Source organism: Panthera tigris, chromosome B4 (genome assembly GCF_018350195.1).
Source record: "Panthera tigris isolate Pti1 chromosome B4, P.tigris_Pti1_mat1.1, whole genome shotgun sequence".
NCBI lineage: Eukaryota > Metazoa > Chordata > Mammalia > Carnivora > Felidae > Panthera > Panthera tigris.
Genome location: NC_056666.1, coordinates 91,645,617 through 91,661,375, shown reverse-complemented (window position 1 = coordinate 91,661,375; position 15,759 = coordinate 91,645,617). Strand labels below are relative to the sequence as shown.

The 15,759-nt window shown below is 44.5% G+C and overlaps 1 long non-coding RNA gene across 2 annotated transcripts in view; it reads left to right on the top strand.

The window, feature by feature from the left end:
- The window catches only part of LOC122240387, a 42,515-nt gene that overhangs the window by 19,063 nt on the left and 7,693 nt on the right, over window positions 1-15,759 (top strand). The window contains exon 1 of one of the 2 annotated variants that reach the window (XR_006220054.1): window positions 11,521-11,590. The exons of the other annotated variant lie outside the window; for it this stretch is intronic. This is a non-coding gene — a long non-coding RNA (uncharacterized LOC122240387). Of the gene's footprint in view, window positions 1-11,520; window positions 11,591-15,759 lie in introns of those variants that run through there. 2 annotated transcript variants of the gene reach the window in all.

The following is a 15,759-nucleotide window of genomic DNA, read 5'->3' as shown; positions in this document are numbered from 1 at the left end:
GGAGGAGAACCAAGTGGGCCCAGTTGGAAGAAAGATCTGATACTGGGAGGCTTCACAGAGGTGGGACCAGAACAGCTTTTGAGGACATTTCAGTCACAGCTGAGGGAAAACCAGAGCGTTCAGAATTATCCACAAGGCCCAACGCAGGCGCCTTCTTCTCTGCACCCCATTATCTCTTGTTCACCCTGTTCCCAACAGCCTCTTTACTGTTCCTCAAACGTATTCGTACCTCAGGGCATTTGCGCGTGTGCGGATCCCCCTGGAAGTTTCTTCCCCCAATACCCGCACTGCTTGTTTCCAAGTCAGTGTGAGTGCTGTGCTCAAACGTCAGCGTGGTGAGGCCGTCCCTCACCATCCCATTTAAACCCGTGCCGGCCCTTCCCGCTCGCTGATTTACTTGTCTCAATAGCCCTGGTCACTGCTCAACACGCTATTTTACTTCTTGTTTATTGTCTGTCTGTCCACCCAAGAACGTGAACTTCCTAAGAGGGTTCGCTGTGTGTTGTTCCCCGATTTCTTTCAACACCTGGAACACTGCCTGTCACGTACAGGGCTTCGCCACTGACTGTGGATGGGTGAACAAATGAGCGTGCCGGCCGGACGGCGTCACTTGCACAATACTTTGGAACGTGTCTAGGTCTGCTACCAACAACGTGTTTCCTCAGAATGCAGCTGCCTGAAGGACTCTGGATTTTCAAGCTAGCCTCTGCTCTGCAAACAAGTCATTTCTAAAGTGGGGATGAAAGGCTGCGGTCTCTTGAAAGTTACAACAGGCACGCGCCTATGGTGACTTCTTTCATTAGATACCTGAACTTCATACCTGAGGCTTCCACAGAAGCCAAGCAAGACGAAATGTAAGCTGAAACCACCGTGCGATATCACCACACACCCACCACGCTGGCTAACATGAAAATACAGAAAATGCCAACCGTGGCGAGGGGGGGGGGGGGGAGAATTCTGACACGTGTTGAAAAACCGGTAGCACAGAGCTGAAAGGTCGACGAGTGCCCCTGCGAAAGACAGGCGACACGATGTTCACAGCAGTACTGTTTGCAGTGGCCGAAATCTGGAGCAAAACAGGAAAATCGATTTTTGAAAATGTGCTATGTTCCCGTAGTAGAATACCGCACCGGACATGAAATGCATGATCTATAACCCCGTGCAATCATGTGGATGAAGTGCGCAGACGGAACGCCGAACGAAAAAGACACAAAACAGCGTCTCGTGTGTGTTTCCATCTGTGTAAGATTACAAGCAAGTAAAACTAATCCGTTCTGCTAGGAAGTCTGGAGAGACTAGGAAGGCATGTGAGCGGCACTCTGGGCTTCTGATGGCACTGTGCTTTTTGATCTGAGCGCTGGTTGCACAGGGATATCCATCTTTTGAAGATTCGTCGAGCTGTATACTTATATGTCGAGTCTTGTGCACGTAAAATTTGCTGAAAAGCCTCAGAGGTGCGGGCCGCTCATTTGTTAAAGCGACTTGTCACTTCCTACAAACTGAAACTATTCGGGGAAGCCCTGCTCCAGCCCTGTGGAGGTGGAATAGGGTGGGGTGGAGGGCACCTTCCAACTGTGGCAGAAACACACCGCTGAGATGCTGCCAGAATGCAAAATGGTGGGAGCCTGATGGGGGGGGGGAGGGGGGAAGAAAGCCGGTCGAGAGCCTTGAGCGCCTGCTGTCTTAGGTCACTTATGGCCCCAGGGCAAACGCTGCCTCCCGTCAGGGACAGAATTCTGAAGACTCTCCAGCCAGCCTTTGGGAGAGCAGCCACAGGCTGTGCAGGGCGCTTTTCTAACCAGATATTGAAGGAGAATACCCTCTGCTTAGAAGCTGAATGTGGAAACTTTGTTTTAGAAGGCGGCAGAAAAACAGCAGAGAGAAAAAACATAGCTAGAGGGCAGGTCCTGAGTAATTTCCGAAGAGACCGCTGCAGCAGAAACTGTGGCTGACAGGCCAGAGATAGCCCCATGTTTCTTCCCATTAGCAAAAATAAACAGGAAAAGGAGGGCCAGAACATATAGGAACTACAAGGTCCCACTAGGGTGTTGATGGCTCACCCCACCGCCGACCTACACGCTTTGGAGCACGTAGCGCAGCGTCCCCGGCAAAGCTTCGAGGATCCCACTGCTAACACTGGAGAGCATAGGCCTGGGAGCAAGGCAGGACCTGAGGGAAGAAAAAGACGATCCCGTGACATTCAATCGCTGTGGAAAGGAAGGGGACAAAGACCTGTAGCCGAAAGAGAACCTTTCTTCAGTATTGCAGGGTTATAGGCCACTTGGAGAAGGTTGGGAAACAATGAATTAGCCAAGGATGTGCATCGTTGCCAGCCTTCCAGGAGCAGGCTCTTGCTGGAGAAAACCTCCAGCACTCAGTCCCCCGGATCTGGAAAGGCCCAGCAGAAAAGGCTGCCAAGGGAGGAGAGATTTGGATCTCAGCGTTGCTAGTTAGGGAGTCTTTAATGACACTCAAGAGCCAGCACCTGCACCATCATCCTGGCCTCGGATTCTGCGGCCGCAGGGCAGAAGCCTCCCAGCACTCATATACGTAAGAGACGGGGAAGGAGTGGGAGTGGGTGGTGGTCAGAGAAGAACACGGCAAATGCAGGATGTTTGCAAGAGGTAGATGGGTGCACAGGGCCGGCTCTAGCATGCTTACTGTACGTGTCCGGACCCATAGGCAGCATATTTGGGCAGTTAGCATGGCTATCCTTAAGCACGCCCCATGTGCAGAAAGCTACACAAATATTCAAGCGCTGGCTTGTCCCATTTCCTCTTGCGAGAGTGTCCCAAACCGATCCCTCAGAGGATGGAAAGCTTCGGTTGTTTTACCTGAGGAAATGCAGATGAGGCTAATAAGGAGGTTCCAAGCCGAGGTCAAGTCAGTTGACCTTCTGCGAGCGCAGGGTTCACTGTTCCTAGGCTGAGAGCAATGCAAAACTCCTGACCATTTAGGGAATTGCACTTCCTGAGGAGAATAAGAGATCGCAGCTACTAGCTCTGAGCCTCACCGCATGTGCGTTGGGAAGAATAAAAATTCAGATACAAGTGACATTTGGGTAGACTATTGCTTCCTAAAGAGACACCAAAAGAGACCCGAACCCGAAACCTAGGTGGAGAATGCCCAACACTGCTTACCGGAGACAGTTTTTAAAGCCAATTTTCGGGAGCAAACAGAATCAGACCCAGATGCTACCAAGAACAAGGAAAAGACAATTTTGCTGCCTGGCGGGTTCTCTCAGTTTTAAGTGATATTCACAAGATATCCTGGGGCTCCTGATACTTTCAAGGGGTTGATAGAAAGGATGCTGCTGATATGAAATATACGGAAGTACTGATTTCTTTAGATAATAACATATTTTACAAGGCCTCAGGAGCACAGGAATTCTGATCCCCCAGATTCAGAGCTGCCTGGAAGAATCAGGGTTGACCTTGTCCATTTTCAAATACAGGCTCCACCGGATGCATAGCATCATAACAAGGTACGGGCATATCCTGAGTGGATCTTTCCTAACACTCATTGGCCATTTCCCACAAATCTTGGAGAATCAAAGAACCCAGAGGCTTAGTGGATGTTATAGGAGATTTGAGGGTAGCCATGCCATTAAGACAAACCCTTTCTCTGACCTGACCCAGGAATATCAGGCCCAAGCTAAAAAGAAAAGGGGCCAGAAGAGGCATCCATGGACAAAGAGACACCAGAGCGGAAGTCTTTGAACTCTGGTAAGGGAAGACCTACAGGCAGACGCTCAAAGCCTTAGTGGCCCTTTTTCAACCAGGTTCTTGGCTAGTATCGGCTGATAGCACCTGGTTTTAAATCCCTTAGTTTAAACACACTGACACCTCTATGGGGAGCTTCAGAGTTGGACTATCTCAGGAAGATGCTGAAACATGGCTAAATTTTGCTGCAGAAGCTTGAACTCTGTGGGATCCAATATCCTGTTTGCAAATCAGAGATTCTGGCCCTAAGTTAGGCAGTGAGATACAAGTTTTAGGAAGTGTGCGTGTGAGGTACAAGGATAATCAACAAAAACCCTCTCACCTCTGGACCCACCATGCCAAGCAGGATATGACAATGGTAGCAGGTGGTAGTGTTGGGTGACTATTTTCAGGGCTGCTGTCCTCTTGTAGCTTCATCCACAAAATGCCACATCTCTTGAAGGAATCAGAGCCCTGTGAGATCCCCAGGGTCCAGGGAGATACAGTTTTCTTTACGCGACAGAACTTGGGGGCTTTCCAGGATGGAGCCAGTGGTGGTTCTTACTTCTGGGGCTCTGGTAAATCTAAGGGCTCCAGCAGGGAGGGGCCAAAGGGAAACTCAGAATAGCTAACGGTCAAGGAAAGAGACCCAGTCCTGTTGGACTGACCAGAGTTTTCTATAGGTGAATTTGAATGTGACGTTGAGATGAGCACAAATTCCAACTATGTGATGGTGTGTTATTAAAATGGGTACTGGAATGTCCTCTATGAAGACACTGTCTCTATGAAGACAATGTCCTCTATGAAGACTTTCCCAAGAGTCCTATAGTATGGTTCTGAAAGACTTACAGAGCTTTGAGTGGAATATATGAATGTTGGAAAGCTTTACACCTGTGGAAATCTTTAGTGGGCAGAACTCTGGTGCAGTGTCCTCCTTATACATCCCACCCTAACAGTTTTGATGGTACTGAAAATAATTTTTAAAATTATATTCAGTTCTCTAAACTAAAATCTGAGTTTTGTTACTATGACTATTATTCCAGAACTCTTCCTTGTTTTCTCTTAGGTGTCACTGAGAGGTCTCCAATTTCTTTTTTTTTTTTTTTTTTTCGGATAAAGTTCTAGCCATTTATTTCTTAATATCTATCTAGCTCTGCCTCCCACCCCGCCGGCACTTTCATTCCCGTCAAATTTCACTTTATAGATCCCTGTATCTGATCAGCGAGTTTCTTGCTTAACATCTTTCAAGACCTCCTGGAAGTATCTTGCCGGAAACCCACTGTCCCATCGTTTAAAAAGATAGGGGCGCCTGCCTGGGTGGCTCAGTCAGTTAAGCGTCCAACTTTGGCTCCTGTCATGATCTCATGGCTCATGGGTTCGAGCCACAAGTGCGGCCCTGTGCTGACAGCTCGGCACCTGGAGCCTGCTTCAGAGTCTGTGTCTCCCTCTCGCTCTCTGCCCCTCCCCCACTTGTGTTCGCTCTCTCTCAAAAATAAATAAACTTCAAAAAATTCAGCTAACTCTTCATTTTCCATATTTTTTTGATTCCGAGGGTAATAATACCAACCAAAGTGTACGTAACCTGTGTTTCCTAAGGCCTCTTCAGCCTGGGATTTTTAAAGGATCATATTAAACCCTTAATTATTCCTCTTTGCTTCTCCTTTCCAAGCCAGTGTGCCTGCAGAGAGATCACAGAGGGGAATGACTGTCAGTCAAGGAGCCACTCCCTAGCTGGCTTGAGGCACTCCTAATCTACTTCAACCAGTTAATCTCAACCCTAGTTTTTGAATACAATTACCTGGGAATTTAAAGAAAAATACACTAATGTCAGGTCCTATCCCACACCTTAGCATAAAGCTCTAGCATCAGAATGATTTTTTTTAGGGGTGCCTGGGTGGCTCAGTCGGTTGGGCGACCGACTTCGGCTCAGGTACTTTGGCTCAGGTCATGATCTCGCACTCCAGGAGTTCGAGCCCCACATCGGGCTCTGTGCTGACAGCTCAGAGCCTGGAGCCTGTTTCAGATTCTGTGTCTCCCTCTCTCTCTGACCCTCCCCTGCTCATGCTCTCTCTCTGTCTCAAAAATAAATAAACGTAAAAAAAAAATTTTTTTTTAATGATTTTTTTAAATACATTATTTAAAATATATATATATATTTATCTTTAAGAAAGAGAGACAGCATACACAGGGGAGGGCCAGAAAGAGAAGAAGACACAGAATCCCAAGCAGGGTCTAAGCCCTCTGTGCAGAGCCCGATATGGGGCTCGAATTCACAAACAGATCATGACCTGAGCCAAAATCAAGAGGCCACTTAACCAACTGAGCCCCCGCAGGTGCCCCCCTGCAAATGATTCTGATGTGCACCCGCAGTTGTGAGGAACCACTATGAGCCATGGTAGCCGTGAGTCCTTGCTGAGAGCATCTATGTGTATCCAGATGTCAGTGCATATGCAATCACGGCACGGAGAAGTAGCACAAGGAATCTCCAAGTCATCCAAATTCCCCCACTCACTGCTTTCTGCCTTTTTTTCTTTTCTTTTTTTGCCTTTCCTACTCTTCAAAGTAGTGCTCCTGTCATTTAAGTGACTTCTGAGAACACAAGGGTGCTGTCTGTTCTTTCATGAACTCCTCTGCAAATTTCTTAGCAATTAGCACTTCAATCACTATCATCCATTCAGAAAACGTAAATCACCTTTTTGCTTTGAGTTAATCATTTTCCATTTTCCCAAGGTGATTCAGAAATTCAGAGCTCCCTGAAAGTGAGTGAGCAGGTGTGGGGGGCTGTGGACACACTTCACTGTTCCATTAATGGCAGAATACACCTTGAGAGGTAACTGGCAATGCCAACAACAACGAAAATGAGTATTTGTCCAGCTATGATAAAATAGAGAGCCTAAGTCTGAAAACAAATTTTGATTTCTCTAGATTTCGGGCAGCGTTAAAACACACAATCAGTTCTAACCTTGTTTGCGTTAATCTCAACAGAAATTGCCCATTTGTTTTCAAAGCATCGGGTTGGAACATTTTGCTGCTACGTGGAAACCATGTCAACGATCATACTCAGGACATGAAATCCACTTGCACAGGGAGTCCGTGCAATTTTAATAATGTGTGCTAACCCGTTGATAAGCATACAGGAAGGAACATAGAAGAACTAGAATAGAGAACCATTAAGCCAGCAAATATGTACTTTCTAAGAGTCCTCACTTTCTGTGATTAATTAGTACCCTCACCAGCCCTCTTACCAGAGGTTAAGTCATTTATTTACTCATTCATTCATTCAACAAACATTTTCTTAGAGATCTGTTTGGGTGCCATGTTCTGTGCTTTGAGTTAGGGCTGGACCAATGAACAAAATATAGTCTCAGCCTCCAAAATCTATGGTCTATAATCATATAAGCAGAAAATGACCTTTGCAAATTCTTTTTTTCTCCCTGGTATGCTCTTCTCCCATATCTTTGGCTAATTCTATTCAACTCTTTAGGACTTGACTAGGATGTTACTTCATCTGGAAAGCTTTCCTTAACACTTCAAGTCAGGGGGCACCTCAGTGGCTCAGTCTGTTAAGCATCCAACTCTTGATATCGTCTCAGGTCATAATCTCATGGTTCATGGAATTGAGCCCTCTGTCAGGCTCTGTGTTGACATTGTGGAGCCTGCTTGAGATTTTCTTTCTCCCTCTCTCTCTCCCTCCCCAACTTGTACACTCTCTCTCTCTCTCTTTCTCTCTCTCTCTCTCAAAATAAATAAATAAACTTAAAAAAAACACTTCAAGTCAGGGTTAGGTGCCTTTTCTATATATTTCCATAGCAATCATACCTTAGGACTTTGTACTTTCTAGTATAGTTACTTGTTTACGTATCTTGTTTACATATTCCCTTACTAAATAATGAGGAACTTGAGGACAAGTGTCGTGTCCATCTTTGTGTCTTTGATGTCTAGCACATAACAGTAACTCAATAGATAATTAAATGAGTGATGGATATGTTCACAGGGTATTATGAGAATGCAGAGAAGATACACCAAAAGAGACCTCCCGTAAAAAGTGGCTGCTACGTGAAGTCGTAAATGCAGCATCAGAGTTACCCAGACTTGGGAATGCTTGGGAGGTAGAAGCAGGAGGGCAACACGGTCTATGTTAGAAAACCCCAGCAAAATGGTGTTGATAGAGGGCAAAGTGTGAGGTAGGGTAGAGTAGAGGACAAGTTGGGGCAGCTAGAATAAGGTCATGGAGCATGGAGGGTTGTGACCAAACCAGACTCAAACTCTATTTTCCCTTTTGTTGCCATTGAAACAAATGAACACACAGCTTCAAATAGTCTCAGAAGCTGATCTCCAGGGAGATCAGCCCATTTGTTCCTGGCATAGACAAGAGTCCCTGAGACACAAAACACACTAAAAACTCTTCTCTAAGAACCATTCTACACCCTGCCCCATGAGATTCAGTACATGGGTGGAGGGGAGCTCCACGGGGGAGTTGCCATGTCACCTGCTTGACACTCGTGGAAGGTTTCTGTCCTTAACTACAAATTATGGGTAAAACACCTTATCAAATGTGATGGGCCCATCTTTGCTCGGTGTCCTCCTCAAACCCAGCTCTTTTTGTTCAACCTGGGCAGGCCTGGAAAGAGTATGTTGCCTAATCTCTCCTTATTCCATTGTGTTTTTAATATAAATCTTAGTAATTTAATGATTTACAATCAGTGCAACCCATTGAAGGCAGTCCCAGGCCTTTAGAAAACCTGCTTCTGTGTTAAGATCAACTGGTAGGATTCAGTCATTAATTAACTCAACAAGCATTTAATGACTACTTTCTTTTTTTTTTTAATTTTTTTTTTAATGTTTATTTATTTTTGAGACAGAGAGAGACAGAGCATGAACAGGGGAGGGGCAGAGAGAGAGGGAGACACAGAACCCAAAACAAGCTCCAGGCTCTGAGCTGTCAGCACAGAGCCGGACGCGGGGCTCAAACTCACGGACTGCGAGATCATGACCTGAGCCGAAGTCAGCCGCTTAACTGACCGAGCCACCCAGGCGCCCCTAATGACTACTTTCTAGGGGCACCTGGGTAGCTTAGTCGGTTAAGTGTCCGACTCTTGGTGTCAGCTCATGTCATGATCTCATGGTTTGTGAGTTCGAGCTGCACATCGGCTCTGTCCTGACAGTGCAGAGCCTGCTTGGGATTCTCTCTCCCTCCCTCTTTCTCTGCCCCTCCCCCAATCTCTCTCTCTCAAAAAGAAATAAGCTTTAAAAAAATTTAATGAGCACTCTCTCTGTGTCAGACACTATGCTGGATTCTGGAGACCTGATAGTGAAGGAGGCATGGTCTCTGCCCTCAGACTGCACAGTGGAAGAAGCTCGAGGACATGGAAACTGCTTATGCACAGACAGTGTTGAGGCCACAGTTGACCTGCCCGAGCTAGTGCTTCTTGTAATATGGTCATCTGGGAACTGCTTAGAAATTCACAGCCTGTAGTGTCCATTCCAATTGAATGGGGACCCCCAATTGTGGGGTGACAGTTGGATGGAAGTCGATGGCGGGTCCTGAAAGAATTCACCCAAATCAGAACAAAGGAGATAGAAGTTTCTTGAGTCCACCACAAGCGGAGCAGCGGGCAGGACAGTGAGGGAGAGGCTGTCTGCAATGTGCTAGTGGGTGGGGGCTGTATCTAAAGGAGGAAAGTGAGGGGGTATGGCAACGTATGGGGTTTCCCCTTTTTTGATAACTGTGTCTGGTTGTAAGCAGCCCCTTGGTCAGTTAGGGTCTACGGGTATTTTGAGGTGGGTCACCTGATGGGCCTGTCTGTGTTCAGCCAGGGGTTCTCTATGGGCCCCTGCCTACATTCCATCCCTCAAGTCTGTTTGCCTAAAAGCAGCCTGTACACGACCTTGGGCCCTTCTTCCGGATCTACTGAATCAGAACTTGGGACGTGGGGCCCAGCAATCTGGGTGTTAGCAGGCCCTGCAGGAGACAACAGAGCTCATTTCTGTTTGGGATTCTCTGGCCTAAGCTCGGCATTGAATCATTAGCCATTCCCAGACTTCCTGTCCACAATTCCCCTTCTCAAGGAACTCCTGACAGAAATGGAAAACACCAACCCAGAGTGACACTACCCAAAATAAAGTAGAATGCTGTTTTATCATGTAATGGCAACCCCAGACCCTTCCCGCTAGAATCACAGAGGTGGATAGCTTCACAAAGATTGTTGTGGTATGGACTAGACGGGTCAGAACCATTTCCGTGTCATCATAGAAGGAATCAACAAGGGTAATGTCATTCTCGTCTCCATTCTGCTCCCTGCCACTTAGCGGTGGAGAAGAATTTTTTTTTTTTTAATTTAAATTTCATTAAAAAGATATTTTTAAAGACCAACCATATCAGCTCGGCTGCACAAACCAACCAACCAACCAACCAACCAGGAGCTTCAGAGTTATTTCAGCGCATGGGAATAGAAACAGGATAAACTGAAACCGTAAAACAAGCAACTTAAATGCTTCGGAAAATAAAGGAAGGGGGAGTGAGATCACAATCTGAGCATGTGTGTTGTGCAATCCTGTGGTTGTTCTAAACAAATTCAGGCAGACTGCTTTCTTTCTGGAGTTCCAGCAAAATGGATCTTGCCACCGGTGGACGGTTCAGAGATCCTGGCTGAGGCTTTTTGGCTTATTGCCATGTGTCATTAGTGACCTAGTTTCAATGCGGTGAGACCAGCCATGTCTGCAGGCCCCTGAATCAGCAGTTTCTCCTCCACTCACTAGCTCCAAGCTGGCAAAGCTGACACTACTTTTCACAGAATGTGCCCTCCCCTTGCCCCTGCACTCCCCCTACGAGCAGGGAAAGCACCATTTTTTCATAAAGATGTCGGCTTTGACCGGAGGCTGCCCTGAGAGCCCAGCTGTCATGACTCCTTCAAGTAAGCTGCTAAACTCGGAATTATCTTGGCCTAATAATTAATCAGGACTAAAAATAGCCCCAAACTGCCCGAGCTTTGCTTAAATTCCACCCAGGTGGGAGAGGTGGTTTTAAAAAAGGGCTCATCAAAGCATAAGAGACTGTTAAAGACTGAGAACAAACTGAGGGTTGATGGGGGGTGGGAGGGAGGGGAGGGTGGGTGATGGGTATTGAGGAGGGCACCTTTTGGGATGAGCACTGGGTGTTGTATGGAAACAAATTTGACAATTTCATATATTAAAAAAAAATTTTTTTTAATTAAAAAAAAATAAAACTGTTGGGCTCTGAAATTTAAAAAAATAAAAAATAAAAAAAAATAAAAAAGGGCTCACTGCAAAACCATACTTTGTGAGGCTTTGCACAAAAATATGAAAATAATTAACCAACATGCCAGCGTGGGAGACAATTCACATTTAATCTGACCCTTTAAAAAAAAAAATAATGCAACCTTTTCCATTGCACACTGACTTGAGATTATCAGCTCGTGGTGGATATTAAAAGCAGCTAGGAATTGTACTCAGAATATTCTAAGAATACCCTCAAACACAAATTCAGGGAAAGAAAATAACTATTGGTTTAGAGCTACAAAATATAGCCTGTTGTCAGGCAGATTAGAGGATGAGTAGAGTTCCACCAGAGGGCGCCCTTGCCACCCTTCCGTCAAACCCAGTGCTCGGCATTTCCCAGATGGTTGGCAGGTCTTTGCCCTCTACAGTGTGTGCTCATAAAAGCAAAGGCTCTGTGTCCTGAAGAATGCTGCTTCTGTGACAGCTTTCTGGCTGCGACCGGCAGGCAAATGCTGTCTCTGTGACATCACAGAAGCAGTTTCAAATGAGGGGAAAGCAAGCAAAACTTTAAAAGGGAAAAAAACGAATACATCTAGGTTGACTTCTCTCCATCGTGATCTATGTGTGTTCACTTTCTTGACACTCTAATGGTAAGAGCATGATAAAACGGAAGTACATTTATCACAGTTATCTGTGTCCAGCCCAAAGTCAGGAACCACCATGGCACCAATCAAGCAGTGACAATTGGCAGGGCCAGGTGTATTTCAGCACACCCTTCACCCTCATCATCATTTCCCTCCTCCCCTAGACACACCTCTGCCTCACACTAAGCTGTGCCCCTAGGGCCGTTTCTTCCTGATCTAAATCCCATGGCCTCTATCCTACTCCCTCATCCCCAGTTCTAAACTTACCTCCTCAAAGACAGGCAGGGAGGACTAACTGATGAATGAAATAATAGATGTGCCCCATCTAGCCACAAGTGAAGACCATCTAGCTTTGGTCTCTCCTGACCAAGGGAGTGACGTAACATACTAGGCAGGCAGCAGAGCTTTGCGAAAAGACCTTTACTCCCACCCCCACCTAAACCCCCCACTCCCCCACATATCTGAATTCAGAAACCAAGATTCTACCGTGTACCAGCAGCAGAAATTAGAGGGGTCACTCATCCCCTCTGAGTTCAGCCTTCTTATTTGAAAAAAAATGATAATAAAAATATCTGTTCTACTGTATAGGTTATTCTGGGGCTAGCGTAAGATACTGTACGTGAAATTTTTTGTGAGTTATAAGGAGCTATGTAAACATACTGAGTACCTAACCCTGGAGCTGTTCAAACATTAATTGAGTCGCAGGAGTAAATATGAGAGGAGGGAAAAGTTAAATTAGGTTGTATTATTATTTTCACATTTCAGCAAAGAAAGGATCACTGAATTTCTTCTTGTAATGAATCTCTCTTGTCATAGATGAATCAGTGTTATAGACTGAATGTTTGAGTCCCCCTAGAATTCCCATGGTGAAACCATAACCCACAATGTGGTGATATTAGGAGGTGAGGGTCTTTGGGAAGTAATCAGATGAGGTCATAAGAACAGAACCCTCATGAATGGGATTAGTGCCCTTATAAGAGTCATGAGAGTTATTGCCCTCTGCTTTCCACCATGTGAGCATACAATGAGAAGTTAGTAGCCTGCAACCCCCCGCCCCCCAAAAATGGTTGTCACCAGAACTCAACCATGCTGTTACTCTGATCTTGAACTATGAGAAATAAATGTGTTTATAAGCCACCAGAGTGTGGTATTTGTTATAGGCAGCCAAAATGGGCTAAAACATCCAAGTTGCCTTGACTCAGAGAAATGTTCCTAAAGATAAGTATCTAGAGACACTTTGCAAAGATTTTTCTGTGAGAAATGTTTATTATAGACTTGTGTAAAATTGGAAACTCTATCCCACAATGGAGTGGTTTCATTAAATCTCTCTACATAATGAATTATTATGCATCCATTAAAATGACATAGAGCAACATGTAATAATATTAAAGAGTCCATAATAAGGAATTAACAGAGAAAAAATAATCAAACAACATGTATATAGTAGACATGTAAAATGTGTGCACATACTCAGGTAGAATGCATACTGAAGAGTCCAAAAGAATACATGTCAACAAGCATGTTTGTTATAATCTAAGAAGGTTGGAATTAAGAATTTTCTTTAATTTTTATACTTTTGGCCTTTATTTTTTACTGTTCTATAAAGAACATATATTATTGGGGTATTACAGGAAAAAAACCTATTAATAGTTATATTAACTATATTAATTAGTTATAATTATATATAAACATTATAATTGTATTATTAATTATATGTTAATTATATTAATATAACTATTATATATAATATATAACTATATTAATAATAAATATAATAACCCCTATTAAGAGTTATATATAAAATAAATAATTCTGGCCTCTGGAGAAGACCAATGGGAGACTTTTGAGGCCAGGGGTTCTTTGAGGACACCCAGCACTTCTATGGAAGAAGAGGCACCCCGGCCAGAGCTCTACCCCACTGGAGCCCTTATCTAGGATGACTCAGGCCCTCATCTGAGATTTCTGTTCAATCAGCACTATTGTGCTCACTTATCAGAGGAGGCCTAAATTAGAGATAAAGAGAGAGTTGCCCCTAGAGTGTGGGTGGAGGAAGAAATAACATCAAAACCTAATAAAAATATTTAGTCTCAAGCCGATGAGTGACCAATGGGTGACTGAGCAACGTAATGATTCTGTAAAAGGAAGAAGGTCTCTAGAATACAGCAAAAGTGTAAACTCCTCACTCATTGCCTTTGACATGGGCTGGGTAAGAATCACAAAGAATAAGAGAAGAACTGTGATAGTTGTCACAGAAATACTATTCATCTTGAAAAAACTCTCGCTCTCTTCTCAGAAGTATCTAATAGACTTTATTAATGCATTTTCCCTACTTAGTATCGTCAGTCAATGTGTAATCAGAGTCCTGAAGGTCACAGCTTATATTATTAAAATTCTAGTAAGTATACCAGGTCCTGGGCTTGGAAATGCATGCAAATCTCCTCATTTTAATAGTTGATTTATTATTGTTAGTTCTACCCTATATCATCTGGTTAGAGCTCAGATCTAATGAAGCCTCAGGAGCTTATTTTATTCCCATACAGGCTTGTTAGCTTCAGAGAGAGAATTTTCCCCATAGCCATAAAACCTAAGCCCTTAACCTAGATATGTCAGAAGGAGCATGAGGCATCATAACTCCTGGGAAAACAACCCTAAATCCTTGTCCCACTGAGACAGTATCCCTGTGTTCCCATAAACAGGAAGTCATTGGTCATTTGTTGTGGGGTGGCCAGAGGAGGCTAGGAGGGAAGCTTGGTTTGGCAAAAATGAGGCAGACGGAACAGGAAAGGTGAAAAGATGATGTCTTCAAACTACCTAGAGAGTCAACCAAATGAGCAGTAATGATTTGTGGCCTGTGGGTCTGCAGAGGCAGGGAAAAAGAAGAAAAGGCAATGGAAGCACCTAGAAGAGGAGACTGGCAGAAGTACAGAGAGGCTTTTCTGCCCCTCTTCAAAATAGTAGCATCCCTCCTTTCCCTCCTCCGTGTTCCCCACACATCCTGTTTTACTTCTATTAAAGCACTTGTCACCCCATGTAACTCTTGCCTATTGGTCTGTGCCTCTTAGTAAATTTCAAGCTTCCTCTGAGTAAGAGCCATATTTACTCATCCGTAATGGTGGGTAGGTTGGTATCGTCTGAGCCTTGCACACTGCAGGTTCATAGTAAATGCTTGATAAATATGAATCAGTGAATGATGTATGCAGAAATTAGTCCTAAAGTAGGAATGAACAACACATCCTAACAAAGATGTACACAGCACAGAACTTGGAGATCAAAGTCAGCCCCTTGGGTGGACTTTAGGGACAGGTTTTCACAAGGAGGCAGAGAGAACTCTGGCATTACTTGTTGATGAGATGAATGAGCCTCTGGAATTGAATTGGCCTAGAAATCTCGTGCACTTGCAACACCCACTTTGTGTGATATGAGTTGTAGAATATTTTCTTTGGTTCCTTATGCCTTTTTTTAAAAAAATGTTTATATATTTATTTTGAGGGAGAGAGAGAGAGAGAGCAGAGGAGGGGCAGAGGGAGAAGGAGACAGAGAATCCCAAGCAAGCTCCATGCTATGCTGTCAGCACAGAGCCCAACACAGGGCTTGATTCCACGAACCATGAGATCATGACCTGAGCTGAAATCAAGAGTTGAATGCTCAACTGACTGAGCCACCCGGGCGTCCTGGTTCCTTATATTGTTTAATTTAACTCTGTGGGGAAAAGTGGTTGCTATGTATTTTAAATACTCCCAGGACTGATGGGCACATAAACAGAAAAAGGATGGAGAGAGAGGGGCCATGTCACCAGGCAATTTCTTTTAGGCATCTTGGGGCACTTGTATAAGAACGCTCTCATGGGGCATTACATTGCAAGTAAGATAGTTCTTAACGTCTAGCAAATAATTTTCCTATCTGAAGGCTGCTTCTCTTTCTCCTACATCACTGACTTATAAAGGGAGTTTTTTCATTCCCAATTCTTCTTGATAAAGCCCATCAATACAAACCAGGAGGCTGGTGTCTGTTCACAGGTATCCTTTCTTAAATGGGCATTCTTAAATCCCATTAAAAGTTCCCAGACTGAGGTCTATGTCTGAAGATTAAAGGTCACAATGTCTAGTAGAGGAGGAGGTGGGGGAAGAGTTAGGAAAAATTGTATACCAACTTTGGCTTCAGTAAGCATTGTAGAC